This window comes from Oratosquilla oratoria, chromosome 17 (genome assembly GCF_046742065.1).
Source record: "Oratosquilla oratoria isolate Oo_2021 chromosome 17, ASM4674206v1, whole genome shotgun sequence".
NCBI classification, from domain to species: Eukaryota; Metazoa; Arthropoda; class Malacostraca; order Stomatopoda; family Squillidae; genus Oratosquilla; species Oratosquilla oratoria.
The window spans coordinates 24,879,382-24,896,881 of record NC_134793.1 but is presented as its reverse complement, the minus strand read 5'-3'; the positions used below and the strand labels follow the sequence as shown (position 1 = coordinate 24,896,881).

At 38.7% G+C, this 17,500-nt stretch overlaps 2 protein-coding genes across 9 annotated transcripts in view; one reads left to right on the top strand and one right to left on the bottom strand.

The window, feature by feature from the left end:
• LOC143034515 (adhesion G-protein coupled receptor G6-like) overlaps nucleotides 1-17,500 on the bottom strand; it is a 396,540-nt gene that overhangs the window by 351,554 nt on the left and 27,486 nt on the right. The gene's annotated exons all lie outside the window — the stretch shown is intronic.
• LOC143034514 (uncharacterized) overlaps nucleotides 1-17,500 on the top strand; it is a 44,915-nt gene that overhangs the window by 14,301 nt on the left and 13,114 nt on the right. For 4 of the 6 annotated variants that reach the window (XM_076200662.1, XM_076200660.1, XM_076200661.1 and 1 more), the window contains exon 1: nucleotides 437-539. The exons of the other annotated variants lie outside the window; for them this stretch is intronic. The gene's annotated coding sequence lies outside the window, so the exon portion shown is untranslated. Of the gene's footprint in view, nucleotides 1-436; nucleotides 540-17,500 lie in introns of those variants that run through there. 6 annotated transcript variants of the gene reach the window in all.

The window sequence follows — 17,500 nt, the reverse complement described above, 5'->3', positions numbered from 1 at the left end:
AGAGAGAGAGAGAGAGAGAGAGAGAGAGAGAGAGAGAGAGAGAGAGAGAGAGAGAGAGAGAGAGAGAGAGAGAGAGAGAGAGAGAGAGAGAGAGAGAGAGAGAGATAGAGAGATAGAGAGAGAGAGAGAGAGGAGAGAGAGAGAGAGAGAGAGAGAGAGAGAGAGAGAGAGAGAGAGAGAGAGAGAGAGAGAGAGAGAGAGAGAGAGAGAGAGAGAGAGAGAGAGAGAGAGAGAGAGAGAGAGAGAGAGAGAGAGAGAGAGAGAGAGAGAGAGAGAGAGAGAGAGAGAGAGAGAGAGATGTTAACTTACGGCAACTCACTGACCACTAATGCATCTCTGGCCAAGGCACAAGTGTTCTTCGTGGCCTCCTCCTCCTCCTCCTCGCATCAGCGGGACAGTATATAAGAGGCAATTCCCTGCCCTCTCCATCCATCCACGGACTGGAAGTTGTGAGAGTCAGTTGTGCCCCCTCAGACCTTTTCCCACACTGTGACGGAACGTAGTAACCTGCAGCTCTAAGTAATACGTCGTACACGGCGGTGAGAACATCCCAGGTGGTCGTTTTTCATATCCAACAGTGACCTAACAACTCACAGAATAAATAGACCCGTGGGCTCCCTTTGGGTGATTCCTGAGAAGAGGGTGGGGGCTTCAAAGTTTGACAAAAGGGCGACAGGAGCCGAAAACTAGTCGTAGGTAGTGGGTCAGTGACTTTACTCAGTGTTAAAATAATCATCAGGTAGGTTAGACAACGACAATACATGAGTTTAGGATGCAGCGAAAACAGGCTGAGAGCCCCTGAGATGAAAATGCAAGAGCTCATCCACTAGAGTCGAGGTGTTTCCATCATTTATAAAGAAGATGGGGATCGTAAGAGCTCAGACTCTGACTGACATCCTTTTGAACAAGGATGATCACCAGAGACGCCAAGATACCGAGGCTTCTTTCCTTTGGTCCTGCATTAGAGTACTCGCGCTAACGCACAGGGGACACAAGTGCAGTGCTTTATCGAAATCTGTGCAAGGCAAGAGTGGCGTCTCTCCTTTTGTGAGTAAAAGAAAAGGTTTATCCTCCCGCTGTGCATATACTTGCTCTTCGTCAAGAACCATTTCGCAAAAGCTGTTTCTCGGCCCTTAGCTTGTGGCTAAACTGAGCAACGTTGATAGAATGTACAATTCTCATCATCAACTTGCTCTCAATCTCTTAATGTAGAACAAATACTTTTGATGAAAATGAAATGATAAAACCAAGCTGGAAACCCAGAACACTGAAACCTGTCACCCAGTTGCACAAAGAAAGATGAAATATACATAGAAGTGTGAAAAAAGTTTTATATATAGGGAAAGAATTCTGCTTCATTCATAATTTCTTTTCTTCACTGGTATATATTATATATATATGTATATATACATATATATATATACATATATATATATATATATATATATATATATATATATAAATTCCAAGGTTAACTAGGTCTGCTATCGACGAAGATGAAGCAACTGATAATGGTCCTGGCCGACTGTCAGTCCTTAAAAAGCAGAATGGTAAGGGTATTGGGAGAGGTCATCGCTAATATTGGGAGAAGTCACTGGAGGAAGAAGTTTCTGGGTGAGGTCACTAGAAGGAGGAGATGTCAAGTGAAACCTCTGGGTGAGGTCACTAGTGGAAGGCGAGGACGACAGGAGTCTCTGGGGGAAGTCACTTGGAGAAGCAGGCGAAATCGGAAGGGGGCCCTGGGTGAGGTCACTGGGAGAGGTAGGGAAGGATATCAGTCTTATTCCGGAGCTTGTGGAGGAAAGTCTGGCTCGACTTCTAGTTTGGGGTCCTGTGGGCTGGGAATTTTTATGTTGCTGAGGGTTTTGGTGGAGGTATCGCTCTAGTAGGGGTTCGGATGCACCTTGATCTTGTTGTTTTTGTTGGGCATGATGTTCCTGGGGGCGGGCTGACGGGAGGATGAAATCTGCAGCTTGCTGTACATTGATGGAGGGCCGCTGAGTAGTAATAGCAACAGCTTCAGCAATCTGCAGTCTTTTGAACTTTGTTTCTTTGTGGAGTATAATTGTATTGTGTACTAATGTGTTAAGTGGTGGCTTCATGTCGTGATGGTCAATGAAGTGTTAGTGTGGTGGAGGTTCTACCAATGCAGGAAAAGGAGCCGTCACAGCAGCCCTCCTGGCAAGAAAACTTATAAACTACATTGGTAGAGGCTTCCTTCCGGATTTTTGGTGTTGTGTTGTTTCTCATAACTAGGGACCTAGTCAGGTTTGGCTTATAGTAAATTCTTATGTTGATTGTTGTGTCTGCGTCTGAGGGAAAAACTCCTCTTTATATATATGTATATATATATATATATATATATATATATATATATATATGTATGATATATATATATATATATATATATATATATACGATATTTAGATATGAGTATATATATATATATATACATATTATATATAGATATATATATATATATATATATATATATATACTTATTTCAACTTTCCTGCACAGAAAAAAAAAAGTGAAAATACTTTCCTTCTCCTCCGTCCTACTCCAACTTCATGACTAGGGTTTATAAAAGGTTCTCAGCAGTTGCCTGCAAAACCGTTCGGTCCTGCATTGTGTATGTTTTCCCCTGCCTATACGGGGTGCGCAGTTTGACGCACCTTTTCTCCTTCACCCTTCTTTGTTCGTCACTTGACCTTTTCCTCTATCTCTTTCGCTGACTCACAGAGTTGAAACCATGGATGATAAGTTATGCCACGCGACGGCTTTGATGATAATGATGATGATTGATGATGGTGCTGATGCTGGAAGTCGGACCCTCGACACAGGATCAGCCCCCTTCAAACGACACAAGCAAATACAGATTGTTATGATGGCATAGTAAGTTTAAAGTGTATACCCCAGGATTATCCTCCACTGCTCAAACAGTCTCTCGTCAACTAAGGCAGAATATTGAGGCAACCGATCGTTGATGTTGGGACGGGTAGTGATATATGCAGCTTCTATTGATTTCCTTGGGGCCAAACACAAGGATCATTCAGGTAGCATAGGCAGACGTCCGTCACCATAGGCTTACCAACGCCTTGTTAGTGCATGTGGACGAGTCTGGACACCTTCCGACAATAGAAGCGGGCCGAGGTATTACAAAAGGTATGGATAAGAAGACCAGAAAATCCATTAGAAGCTCCATATATCACTGCCCGTCCCAACATCAATGGTAAGGCTGGCAGCTTCACCTAGGCATAAACTTCAGCGGGCATAGCACTTCACGATCGGGTCTCTTGGGCATCTCAGCGGGCCAATCAGAGCACAGCGTGCCACGCTCACATACCTCCATGAGCTACCAAGCGTATCTATAAACTCTGCACGACCCAGTATGCTCATTCCCTTGAGAAAGTCAGTTGACGAATCGTAAGGAATAAACGCTTCACTTCCAGCCCATGTTTTCTTGGCCGCGTTTAAGCAACTTGTTCACATGGATATCAATGATCAAATACTATTATCAATTTATGTTTCTGCGCAGTGATGTGTATGTTTGAGTGTTGGTTATTATGAGTCTTTGTGTTCGAGCATTTTTTTACCTTAATTCCTTTTATTAGAATATTTCATGTACTTTTATTCTGTTGGTGACGTGATTTGACAAAGCTGGTCCTCTGAAGTCACGTCACTTTGGAGCTGTGCTCTTTTCATTGATGCAGTCTTTTATTACAACTCACTTTTCTTATTCTTCTGCTTCTTCTTCTTCTTCTTCTTCTTCTTCTTCTTCTTCTTCTTCTAGAAACCTGGCTTTGACAGCTTTTTGGAAAAATTCTGCGAAGATGTTTGCCCCTGGACTACCATAGAGAGCTGCTGTCCTTCGGATACCACTACAAATGATTCAGGTAATAATGAATTTTCAGTAGTTTTCAGTCTCTTACGTTTACTCTCGATCCAATGGGATCGGTGTATGTATGTATGTATGTATGTATGTATGTATGTATGTATGTATGTATGTATGTATGTATGTATGTATGTATGTATGTATGTATGTATGTATGTATGTAACTCAACCGTGTTGATGTTGAACTAAGGAAGAGAGGAGAATGTAACCCGTGGTTCTTTGTTTACGTCGACCAGACCCCATGTGGAGATTGCGACAGAATAATCTTTGTGGAACATTCCTTCAATGTTACAATCCGACATACGTGGTCAAGTCCCAACTACCGAACGATTACCCAGAGAACTGCTACTGCACCTCTCAGTCAAAGTGAGTAAATAATGGTGATGGTATTGATCTTGGGGATTGACGATAATAATTGATGATGTTGGTTGAGATGGGTCAGAAACCACTGACCCTAGAGCTCTTGGATTAAGGGAAATCCAACGACACTTATGAATTCTAAATTTAGAAAGTTCAAATTGATTTTCAGAAATTCTGAATTTCAGTAATCCTGGCCTCCTAGGGATGGCCCTTGATCCACTCAGTGAGCCAAGACCAAAGGGGAAAGCAAATGGTAAGGGATGAGTGAAGGGTTCGTGCCTTGGATGGCCACCTTCCATATATGGAAGAGGGAGAGACCATACGGTATATAGACAGGTAAACATTCCGATTTCTAGAATAGTTTAAGCGTTAGGATTTTTACCTGAGTTCTAGAAGTTCCGAACTTTATATATTTCAGACGTTGAAAGAGTAGAACATTTCCTTTCGTTAAATTTGAATTTGAGTGTGCACCCACTATGCCTCCATTCGTCTTTGGACTCTCTCTTTTACTACTTCTGTGACTCCAGCCTCTTCGGTGCGATCTTTTCGCAAAAGATAGAAACGATGATGGCGAACTATTAAAATACATTGCCTGTTGGTTCTTTTTTAGCTCGCTGCATATGGCGCCTTTAATATGAGCTTTGCGAGCAACTCCGAGATCTACGATGCCTCGAACTGCAGTTACGACCGCCTGGTTTTTACAGGCTACTTGGATGAGTGAGTGCCCCTCCTTTTGTTTGGTATCTGGTGTGGCCACAAGGAGCAGTGTCACATTCGCAACCTTTTTTTTTTTTTTTTTTTTTTTTTTTCCTCGAATGAAGAACTCCGAGGAGACTAGACCCCAATTACTAAAATCAAACTCCGCTCCTTTCTCAAGATATCTACATAATGACAAGGAAAAAACGCCTTCTCCTCTTTTTTTCATCTTACAGGGAGTTATGCGGCACTGCCGTGGCTAGCCGTGAATTTGCATTTTTTAACGATGATGTCAAGTATGTTCGAAATGAGTCTATTTCATCTCAGATTCTGGGGTACGGTAAAATAAAGTGGCAACTGGCTTCAGAAATATGATCATTCGTAAGTAAGTGTAAACCTGAATTGCGGTGCACTCACTTACTTCCACTCATAAAGGTTCATTCCGTGCATACATAACATACATACATGACAATTCTTTGCAGATCTTGTCTTACTCATTATTTATTTTGCTGTTGTTATGTCTGTACATGTACATACATCACATACATACATTACTGTATTTCTGAACATACATACATGTACTATTACATATCCATACATCACATACATACAAAGTCATAATGTCTGTCAGTCTTATCCTTACATACTGAAATACAAACACACATACATACATACATGTACATACCATACATACATCATATCATTACATACATACCATACATACATACATCACATAACATACTCAATACCTACATACATATAATACATACATACATTAACTTTGCTATATAAACATCACATACACACTACAGAACATGTTTACATACCATAGCATACATACACATAAACAAGTTTACAACATACATACATACATACATACATACAAGCATACATACATACATCACATACATACACACATACATTGGTTTACATACAGTAGCATAACATATCATACTGTACATACATACATACATTACAATTAACTGACATACTTACATAGATGTACATACATACATAGTCATACATGACCATGTACATACTGATACATACACACATATATACAATGACATTACATACATACATACATACATACATACATAACATACACACACCATTACATACACATATACATACAAACATATGATACTTAGCTTACATACAGTTACATACAAACATACAATAACATACATCATACATACATCGTGACTGAAATAACATACATACATACATTACAAATTATTATACATACATAAAACCATACCCCAACCCAAATTAATAAAACCCCAATTAACCATTCTGGACATCACATACACACATACAAACTTACATACGAACATACATACATACATACAATACAATACATACATATCATACATACAATACATACATACATACATACAAAGCATACATACATACATACATACCATACATACATACATACATACATTGTTTACATATTTCATACGATACATGCATACAATTACATTTTACATACATACTTACATACATACATACATACATATCATAACATTGACATACATACATACATTACCAACATACATACATACAATACCATACGATACATTAACACACTATATCATGTTTTAATTTAACATACATACCATACATACATACATACATACATACATACATACGAAATACATACATACATACATACATACAACATACATACATACATTTACGAACATACTTATACATACATCGTACATACATACATACATACATACCATACATACATACATACATACATACTACATACATACATACCATATATACATACACACATATATACATATCATACATATCATACATATATACATAAACATACACACATTACATACACATATACATACGATAACATACATATATACATACATACAGTACATACATACATACATACATACATACATATATACATACATACATACATACATACACACATACTTAACATAACATAGTATACATACATACACACATACTTACATACATACACACACACACACACACACACACAACCACTACACACACACACACACACACACACACACACACACACACACACACACACAAGACCACACACACACACACACACACACACACAAACACACACCACAACATACCTATATATATGTATATATATATATTTATAAGTATATATATATATATGGTATATATATATTGTATAATTGTATATGTATATATATATGTATGTATATTTATATATATATATAAGTATATATATGTATGTATACTAATATAGTATATGTATAGCATATATATACTATATATTTCTATATATATATATATACTGTACATAACACTGTACACTATATGAACTATTATATATCGTCATGTGTTCGCTACTCTTGAGTTGCCTTGGTTACATAATTCTCTATCCATTGAACAACTATAAGTTTTACGTGGTTTCCACTGATAAACGTTGTATAACGTATACTGTACACAATATTTCAGTTTTTTTCAGTTCCATGTTGTTAGCCTACTAATCCAATACGGTGCCAAATAGATTTTCACATCATTTTTCCATTACGAGAAGAGCGCATCTCGACTGTTACTGGCAATGGAGGACCCTCGAAGCCTCGACGAAGAGTCGGACAATGTATAACAAGAGCTTTGATTATAAGGATTCATGAATTGGACAAAGGTGCTCTTTGGCAGGCACACATATTAATCCGACTGCGAAATATTTAAGCATTTATGAGAATATATCAAGCTATCATAAAAATCAAAAGTTGCAGTTTTTTCATTGTAGTTGTACCTAAATGCTGTCCAGATGAGCCATATCCAGTCAAATGCTGGTGATGTCTATTTGCCCTTTTTTACTGGTAGCCGCACGTAAATCCCAGTACTCAACAAAACGGAGGCGGTAGGAGACATGCTCGACAGGGGGAACCTTTTGGTTCCATGTCATCTAGGTCGTGATAGACTGAAAAATGAATAGAAAACAAACCCAAGTAATAGTAGTAGAATAAATGTAAGTTAAGATTTGAAATAAACAAGAACAGATAAAAAAACTACAAGAAAAATAATAATCATTTATAATAAATGTGATATATAAGGAGAAATTAATAACAGATAGATGAATAATAGCTAAATGGAATAATATATAGATGGACACAAATTGAATTTAGATTAGAATAATGGGTAGGCATTTTAGCATATTTCTTAGGTGCTTCTATAAATGAATCCTAAAAATTCGAACTGTATAGCATTTGCCACTGCATTGTGGAGGAAATTTATTCCAATCATTTACTTACACAGGTTGGCAAAGTTGTTTCTACCGAACTTCCAATTGAAATTTACTTCCTGACGTTTTTGAGACCACTCTTTCTTGTGCTGATTTGCCATTCAGTTGTGAAAATTTCCGTCACTTTTGATGCTGTAAGTTTCCTTTAGAAATCTTTAAAGAGCCTGTAATCAAATCACCTCTGAGTCCTACACTTTTTTTAGGGAAACTAGATTGATATGTTTATAGTCTATTTTTTGTTTGATTTATTCTTTGATATTTGGGAATCAGTTTTGTAGCTCCGCCGTTGTACTTTTTTTTCCAATCTGTCAATGTCTCTATAATGAGATTCAGTGACCAATATAGCTTGTTAATGACAGGTGGAGCTTTTAAAATCAAATGATCGCGCAATCAGTCCCTAGAACCTTATTTGCCTTTTTCTGAAGCGGGAAAATACATCTGCTTAGATGATTTTGATTATCATGCATTGATAATTACGCCGAGAATCGTTCTCAATTATATCCACATTTGTTAACGGGACTTTCACAAGATAGATTTTAAATCGAACTTATTTTTAATTTTTCCTATGTTCCATTTTCTTTTATCTTGTTGCCAAATTTCATTAGCCACTTTTTAGGACCCATCGCTGTAGTTTTATCTAAATCTTCTTGAATAACGTATTGGTTTAAGTGATCCCATTCGCCGCAGTTTGGGTATCATCAGCAAAGTTGTAGGACAATAAGATTTCAGTCAAGTCTATCTAATTTGTAAATACCATGAATAGAAGTGGCACAAAAAAGGGAACCCTGAGGAATTCCACTGTGTTTAATTTTTTTTATACTAAAGGTTTTGTCATTTTAGAACATAGTCTGCTTACGATCGTTTAACCAATTACTAGGTCCAACTTAATAGGCTACCTCTTATTCTATGGGAAAAATCTAACTTAGGCAAAGTAATCTTTTTCGTACGGGATGGTATTCATAAACCTTCTCAAAGTCCAGATATATTGAATCAATATCGTTTCTTTTCTCGTGTATTTGAAATGACAGTGTTGTTAGAATTCTAGTTGGTTAGTCCGGCAAGGAACGTTTCCGTCTGAAATCCATGCATGGGCTAGCAAATTTCATGTAAACAGTTATCTTTCTAATTTGGGTGTTCAATAGCAACCTCTGATTAGTTTCCATAATTTTTCCGGCAAATTGAAAGTTATAGCTTATAGGCCTGTAGTTACACTGGCTTCTTATTGTCACAACCTTTTTGAAATATGGTAAGTAACGTTAGCAAACTTCCATTCTCTTGGGACCAATCTCCGGATATAGTTGATTATCTTTTAATAATTACTAACAGGATAACAGACAACAGTTTATTTATTTATTTATTTATTTTATCTCTTTTTTTTCTCTACAGATCCTTGGAATGACAACCGCCAAGGTCACGGCGTTATTTTTTTTATTTTACAAGTAATGAGTATATTTTCTCTTAGACTTATCACAAGCTTCAGCTAGGGCTTGGATTCAGAGGTGATTTTCGTATACAAATACCGATGCCAAAAAATATTTGCTTAGTACATATCATCACATTCCTCCATATCGAGATATTCATAGATGACCGTCAGCAAGATAATGAGTGTAGGCCCCAAGTAGTGATGCCAATAATAGCTACACATGCATCTAATGCATTTCTATTTATTCTTTGGGGATTATCAGCGATATTCATTTCCCATATTGTCTCGACATTTTTAATTGTCACTTTAATAACCCCTGTGTATTACCACATAGCTTTTGGATAAGTCGTATTAGGTGCACCCAGAACCACTTGTATTTCTTATAGAGCTTATCTCTTTTTAGCAATACTTCTTTCAAGTGTCTTTTATCAAACCATTTTTGGGCGAGCTTGGATTTTGGGGGTTGTCTGTCCTTAAACGAGGTGGTGTAAGTACGAATCGATCTTAACTTTATCGTTGCATGAGGGACTCTGGCCGTTAGGGGAGGAAGCACTGGGAGTTCCCCTGTGGTGCCAATAGAATTATTCTATAATTTCATTTTATTGTATAATTCCATATTTTATAGTTTTATAATGTTGCCTCATTGGTTTATATTATAAATTTTTGGTCACCACAACCACATGGGTAAAAATCAAAGCAAGTTTTCGATACCAAAGGTTTCGTTTCTTTAAGTTAGATATGGCATATATGCTTATGAGAGAGCGGAACTTTTGCCGCTACATTATTCTCTGGCCCGCCCCCCCTCATACTGCATTCAGAAAATCAATTTGACTTCCACATGCACGTTCATCGACCTGGAGTGCCAACATGTGGCAAACACCAGGGAAATCTTCCTAGCCGCGCCTTATCGGCCAATTTCTCCCTTGCGTGACCTTTAGTATGCGCGTATTTTCACATAATTGTACTTCCCACGTCTGAATTCCTACATCATACGGTGTATATGGTATCTGGCGTTTTTCAAATAAAGGTATCTAATCCAGTTCATATCATAGTGATAGTTAAATGGATAGACCGATATTAGTACTCGACTTATTGTTATCCAAGTGAATTTATTGTGTCTGTTATAGCGATAATTTCAGTTGTTGCCACCCTTCCTTGCCACTTGCTTAGGAGTGTGAGTGAGTGAGCTGCCACAGTTGTTAAATGGTTGGTTGATGCTAATAAAAAAGAAAACGAGTAGTGTGGGCTGCATAAGGAACTGGGTTACTCGGTCACAATGACCCAAACACTAGATGTTTGAAGCCGTTAAAGCCCGAAACCGGTCAGGAATAAACATCTAAACCTCAGATCTAGACCCGTGACTTCTTTTCTTCTTATCCTCCCCAACTTGGTGAGGATATTAGAAGAAAACTATTGAGTGAGATATGAAAGAATAACTAACCAAATATAATATAAAAAATAATTCGGAAATAATAAATAATGATGATCCATAATAAGATGGTATATGTGTCCACCACAGAGTCGAAAGTGGAGACGAAGTGAGAGAGAGAGAGGAAGGAGGAGAGAAGAGAGAGAGGAGAGAGAGACGAGGAGAGAGATGAGAGACAGAGAGGAGAGCGAGTGACGAGCGGAGATTGAGAGATGAGAAGAGAGAGAGAGATGAGAGTAGTGAGAGAAGTGAGAGAGAGAGGAGAGAGAGAGAGAGGAAGAGAGTAGAGAGAGAGAATAGAGAAGAGAGAAAGAGAGAGAGAGAGAACAAGTATGGCTGCATAAGTAGAAATTAGGTCACCAGGAACGACAAGACCAATTCCAAGATGTTACCTTGGAACGGAGCCAGAATGTCAAACTATTTAATGACAGCTATAGACAGAAAACTACTTGCCGCAAAGCATGTTCGATTGATCAACGACTAAACTAATTTACCCACTGGTTTTTCACCAATCTATAGAAGTATTCTGGGCGCCCATAATATATACAATCACATACATACATATATATCTCTCTCCGTTTCTCAATCTGCACTTCCTCTTTCCTCAATCAGGTCATCTGTAGTTTGGGGCATTTGTCTTCTCCAAGGAGACCGGGTGGAACTTGGTAACTATCGAACAATGGTTCGCTATCGAATGTAAAGTGTTCTCCGGATCCTTTCAAGACTGGGTCAATGGGATGGAGGGTCAGGTTTGGGGGGGGAAGGAGGGAGCGGGCTTTAGAGTGAGGCACGTAGACCGTTTGCAGGCGATGAAAACTAAGCGGAAAGTGAGAAGCCGGGATCTCTGTCTTCCTGGTATAGCGAAGATTGAATACAAATTGTAATGCTGAAGGACACCAAGCAACAAACGCAGTGGGTTTGGGAACTGGCGAGGTTTCCCTATAATCCCTACATTGATACTATCAACCGAGAGGGATTACATTCCGCAAATTGTTTGGCGTTCTAGGATAGTTCTGTTTAGTTTGTTTCACTACCACCGATTGCGGACATTGTTCCTTAAAAAAGCATACACCAACAGATGTCAGAACGGATCATTTTGGTAATGGAAACATAGTGTGTTCAATACAAATTTTTGTAAGTGGGAGCACTCCTTAAAACTTGGAAACATACCAAGTATACCATTTATGTTTTATGTAAACGACTGGTTAAAGTGTTTTGGAGGCAAGCACCACTTGCCTTATTTAACAACAATCTTTTTAGTGCTCGTTTAAACTCTGGGGGGTTGAATGACGCTAATAAAAGGATCAGAGTCTGCCATCGGCTTTTGACAAGGTACCAGACCCCTGGTCCCGACCGTATTATTTCACTAAACACCACTTTCTTTACAATAATATGGTTTCGGCCGTCGGGGCACCTTGATAAATATAGATTTTCATAAAGGTGAAGCTCTGCCAAGGGTCTCAAAAGAAACAATGCCCCTGTCGGAGATTCTCCCTGTAACTTTGTTCTCTGCCATAGGTTCCTTTTTCGGAGATTTTAAAACGTTCTGGTTTTCACCTTGACAACTTTATATGTATAGCCGTCTTCAAGATCCCTAGCATGAAAATTGCTTTAATACGGCCTAAACATTTGGCCTACAACCAAATTCAAATTTACCAAAGCCGAATGTTCAGATGGACAAGATTTTTTCTAGACACACCAGCTTTCTGTATCTTTTTAGCCACCTACTTGTGACACAGTGAATTTGTGTACTCTCCCTCTAAACCTCTGAGAAAACACAGAGGTTTAACAACTTGCTCTTTCATAAAAGGGGCTTCGTAGGAGGTCGGGGTCTTGCATACTTCTTTCCCGTTCTCCCTAGGCAACATCACTTCACTCTCTCGTTCCTTAGCAGGGGGTACAGACTTTTGGGTTTTGTCCTGCGTAACTCGGTACTACAGTGCCAATAGATATGTTCCAGTCACTCTTAGTTTTCAAAATTCCTAAAATATGATGTGCTGTCTCATAAAATAAATTCACGGCTAAAAGGATCATTCGTGTTCTATATTGCAATTGAATATGATTCTCTCTTTCACTGTGGTGAAGGTCACTTGTCAGCAGACTTCTTTTCCTCAAATGCATCCTTCTTATCGTTTTCCTCCTAAATATTGATTTCCTAATTGGTGTGTTTCCGGTTCGTACGACACTATATTTGTATCATGCAATATTGATATGAAAATGATCCCCCATGGCACTAAAAACGTCTGTGATGACGGCTAAATTACTCAAACCTATTTTTCAATATCTTGGCAAATTTAGATCTTCCATTACGCTGGTGACAGAGAACTCATGAACTTTTTTAGCGCCATCTTCTTGAGTTATTTTTCATATATTAATCATTGTTTGTCACGCTTCCGACCATATACGTTGGTACAACCGTATTCAATATGGAAAAACAAGAATATGAGATATGTTCTAAGCGAAGAGATGTGAAAAACAAGCCGCTATGTACAAGATGCAAGATTAATGGTAGGGAGGCAAGACACTGCGCTTCCCCCGCCAATCCGTCCCAGTATCAAAATGATAATCACTATAACTTTCATTTTCTCTTTTGTGTGTCACTTTATGGGATATGTGAAAAGCACAGTCATATTCATGACTATTCTATATCACAGAAGACATGTTAAATTTTACAACCAGCCTCATAATGACTACACCTAAATAAGTAAAATGCTGAATAAACATTAGAATTATATTCCTTATCTTGTACCCGATATAATTACTTTCTTTCTTTGCACTATCGAGATGAAAGCTTAAATAGGTGAACAAGGACTGCTTCATCCTTAGATGTACATGAACTTTCTGTAACTCGTATAGTCACTGAGCTAAGTGAAGTAATATAACTATATCTATATTTAGGTTTCAGCCACCTCATCGGGGGAAGGGTGAGCAGGGCTGCCAACCAAAAAATGCAAACACCGAGATTCTTTGAGTGAACTGCCTGTAAGTCTTGTCCATTCATTAACCAATCTCTTGGTAAACCAGTTCTTGTCTATTTCTTTCTTAAATCTAAATTTGTCCAATTTATATCCAAATAGAAAGAAATGCTATTAACAGTTAAAAGTTTGGGATTATGAAAAATTCTATCCTAGCCACTAGCAGTTAGCCTAATAAAAGTTTAGACCTGCAGTAAAAGAAATTTGTCATCTTATCGAGTACGGTTGGTGCGATTTGATGTTTTTTTTCTTCAAATTTTGATGAGTAGGTCCTTAATTACTCTTATTTTGTAGACATGTATTTTCATTCAACATGTTTATATTTTATACTTTCAGATCTTTAAGGTTCATATTTTCTGATTGCATATATTTCTATGATTATAGATGGCTTCATGGGGCTGCCGACACTACCCTGACTCCCTCTGTTATATGCGGCGAGTATATAAAGAAGAAAAACAAAAAATCTCCTTGGAAATGTTGGCGAAGATTTGTGTGTCTACCAGAACTATTACGGGATGCTAGTTGGGGACCAGACATGCACAGGGGCCCCTTGTACTGTTTGTGAGAAACGCAGGAAGGTTGGCTGTGAGATGAGGAAAAGTCCCTGAAATTCTCCAACCCACGGGGCTGGCTAAAGCCAAACACCACTGCAGAAACCTTTTATTTTATTTTAATTTTTATTTATTTATTTACTTTTATTTATTATTTGTTTATCTATATTTATTTATTTATTATTATTCATTATTTATTTTTTATTTTGTTTGTAAATGCGGATTATAGCAAGCGGTGGAAAGAAAGATTGCGGCTGCTGTGCATTATTCAGATATCCCAGTTAATTCAATTGCTCCAATTCCTCACTGCTACAAATATCCTGTGTCAGTGCCACCACTCCAGGTGACGGTCCAAGAGGGGTATTTTGATTAAGAGGAGGACTTGGATGCCGAGGACTTGGTTTACCTCATGTGATACCAAAGAAAGTTCCTCACTTCCCAAGCCAAAATGAAGTAAATAACTTGGTCAGGGATATCGTTCTAACCAAGTCCAATGCAGAGCTGTTCATCTCCGGGATGAAACAGTGGAACTTGGTCAAGGAGGAAGTGCAGGTGACAAAGTCATAGAAGTCCGGCATGAACCTTTCTCCGGCTTTTACACGCTTACGGATGATCTCTGGTTTCTGCCATGATGTGCCTTGACAGTTTGACGTTACTGGGATCCTTTTGTGCTCAAGGAGTGGCGGCTCTTCATAGACAGCTCTACCACTCTGCCTGAAAGAAGACTGCTACATTGTAAAAGTCCTGGAAGCTCTGAATACAACCAGTACAATTGGGAAATCATTGGAGACTTTAAGATGGTGGGCTTTTCTGCGTGGTCTCCAGGGAGGCTTTATCAAATTGCAGTGCTTCCTCTGCCTTTGGGACAGTATGACCACTTCTGACCACTACAACAGGAAGAACTGGGAGCAGCGAACAAAATTTGTAGTTGGGACCCGGAACGTCATGTGGGAGCCAATGGCTGATTCCAGGATTGTGCTCATGTCACCACTACACATAAAGTTGGGGTTGATGAAGCAGTTCGTAAAGGCTCTCAACCAGGAATCAGCCGCTTTTAAGTATCTTCTTAACTTCTCCTTAGAGTTATCTGAGGCCAAAATCAAAGGTGATTTTTTTGTTGGACCTCAAAGGAAAAGAAGATGCTTGAGTTTACCAAGCTCTCCAATAATCCCAGTAGGATTGAGAGAATGGCATGGAAATATTTCATAGCAGTTGTCAAGGGCTTCCTGGGCAACCGCAGAATTGAAAACTATCAGCAGCTGGTGCAGGATCTGGTAAAAGCTTTTGGCGCCATGGGATGCACGATGTCCCTTAAACTTCATATGCTGGACGCTCATCATGACATATTCAAAGACAATATGGACACCTACTCAGAAGAAAAAGGCGAGCGATTCAACCAAGATGTGAAGGAGATAGAGCGGAGGAACCAGGACCACTACGATGAGAAAATGATGGGGGCTATATCCGGGAGCTGGTGAAGGAGTGCGATCTGGACGACAACCGCGAATCCAGGAAATCCAGTCATTTCTGACGTGTTTAAGTTGTTTTACGACTGTCATTTGTTTTAACTTGTTTTTTTTTATAAGCTTGTGTCATAAAACAAATATATACTCTGTTGATTTGATCATATGACTGATAAAAAGATATAAACACTTCGAAATATCAAAGTGATCACAATATGAGAAATCAAAAAATGACACTTAAAGACCGGGGAACAAAAAATGTATTACCAGGTGTGTGCTATGGGCGTCCAGAATGTTTTATTTATTGGTGAGAAACTAGTGTTGAAATTAGTTTAATCGCAGACAGTCCAACCATGCTGCGGCACATAATACTGGATACGTGGTGCCAGTAGAAGGGCAGATATACCTCACCTGCATTTGGTAGGGTTCATCTGACGCATTTAGGTAAACTACAATGAAATTTCACTTTTGATTTTTATGATGCTTGATTTATTCTCATATATGGTCAAATATTGAAGAAGTATACAAGCCTAGAGATAACACCTTGGTCAAATCACGAATCCTTATATCCAATATTTTCTTATTCCCCTCCTGTCCTCGGCAGAGGCTTCGAAGGTCATACTTACGTCACAGTCATGATGTTATATTCTCGCAATGTAAACGAAGTGAATTCCAATTTAACCTTCTTGATAGTTAGATTATAAGAACATAAAAACAAAATAATCAGGCAGTATACGTTATCAACATCATCAAGGACCACGGAAAGCTATAGTTTTCACTGCACAGAGAGTATGCAACAAGAAAAACAAAAGTCTATAGCGAACATATATATATGCATGTGTGCGTGCGTGTGTGTGTGTGTGTGTGTGTGTGTGTGTGTGTGTGTGTGTGTGTGTGTGTGTGTGGCGTGTGTGTGTGTGAGTGTGTGTGTGTGAGTGTGTGTTTGTGGCGTGTGTGTGTGTGTGTGTGGGGTGTGTGGTGTGTGTGTGTGTGTGTGTGTGTGTGTGTGTGTGTGTGTGAATGCATGTATGCGTGACGGCTATGAGCGCGAGCAAGGAAGTGTTATGCAATCACTTAGGTTTACACTTACCCTCCAGTATCATTTCGAAGCCATGTGCCACTTTATTTCCGTCCCCAGAATCTGAGAGGAAGGTAGCGGTGAAAAGAGTTTCGGGGAAGGCAACAAAATATTGTCGGGAAAGCTTATCCATGCCACTGCCGCATACCGTCCTGTATGAAATTATTTCCTCGTCATTATATAGAAATCTTGAGAAGGAAGGGATTTTGGTTTTAGTAATCGGGGTCTGGTATCCTCGGAGTTCTTCAGTTGAGGAGAAAAGAGAAAAAGTTTTCCGAATGTGACGCTGCTCCAAGTGCCTACACCATACACCATCCCGTGTGCATCACTAAGGATGATTCCTG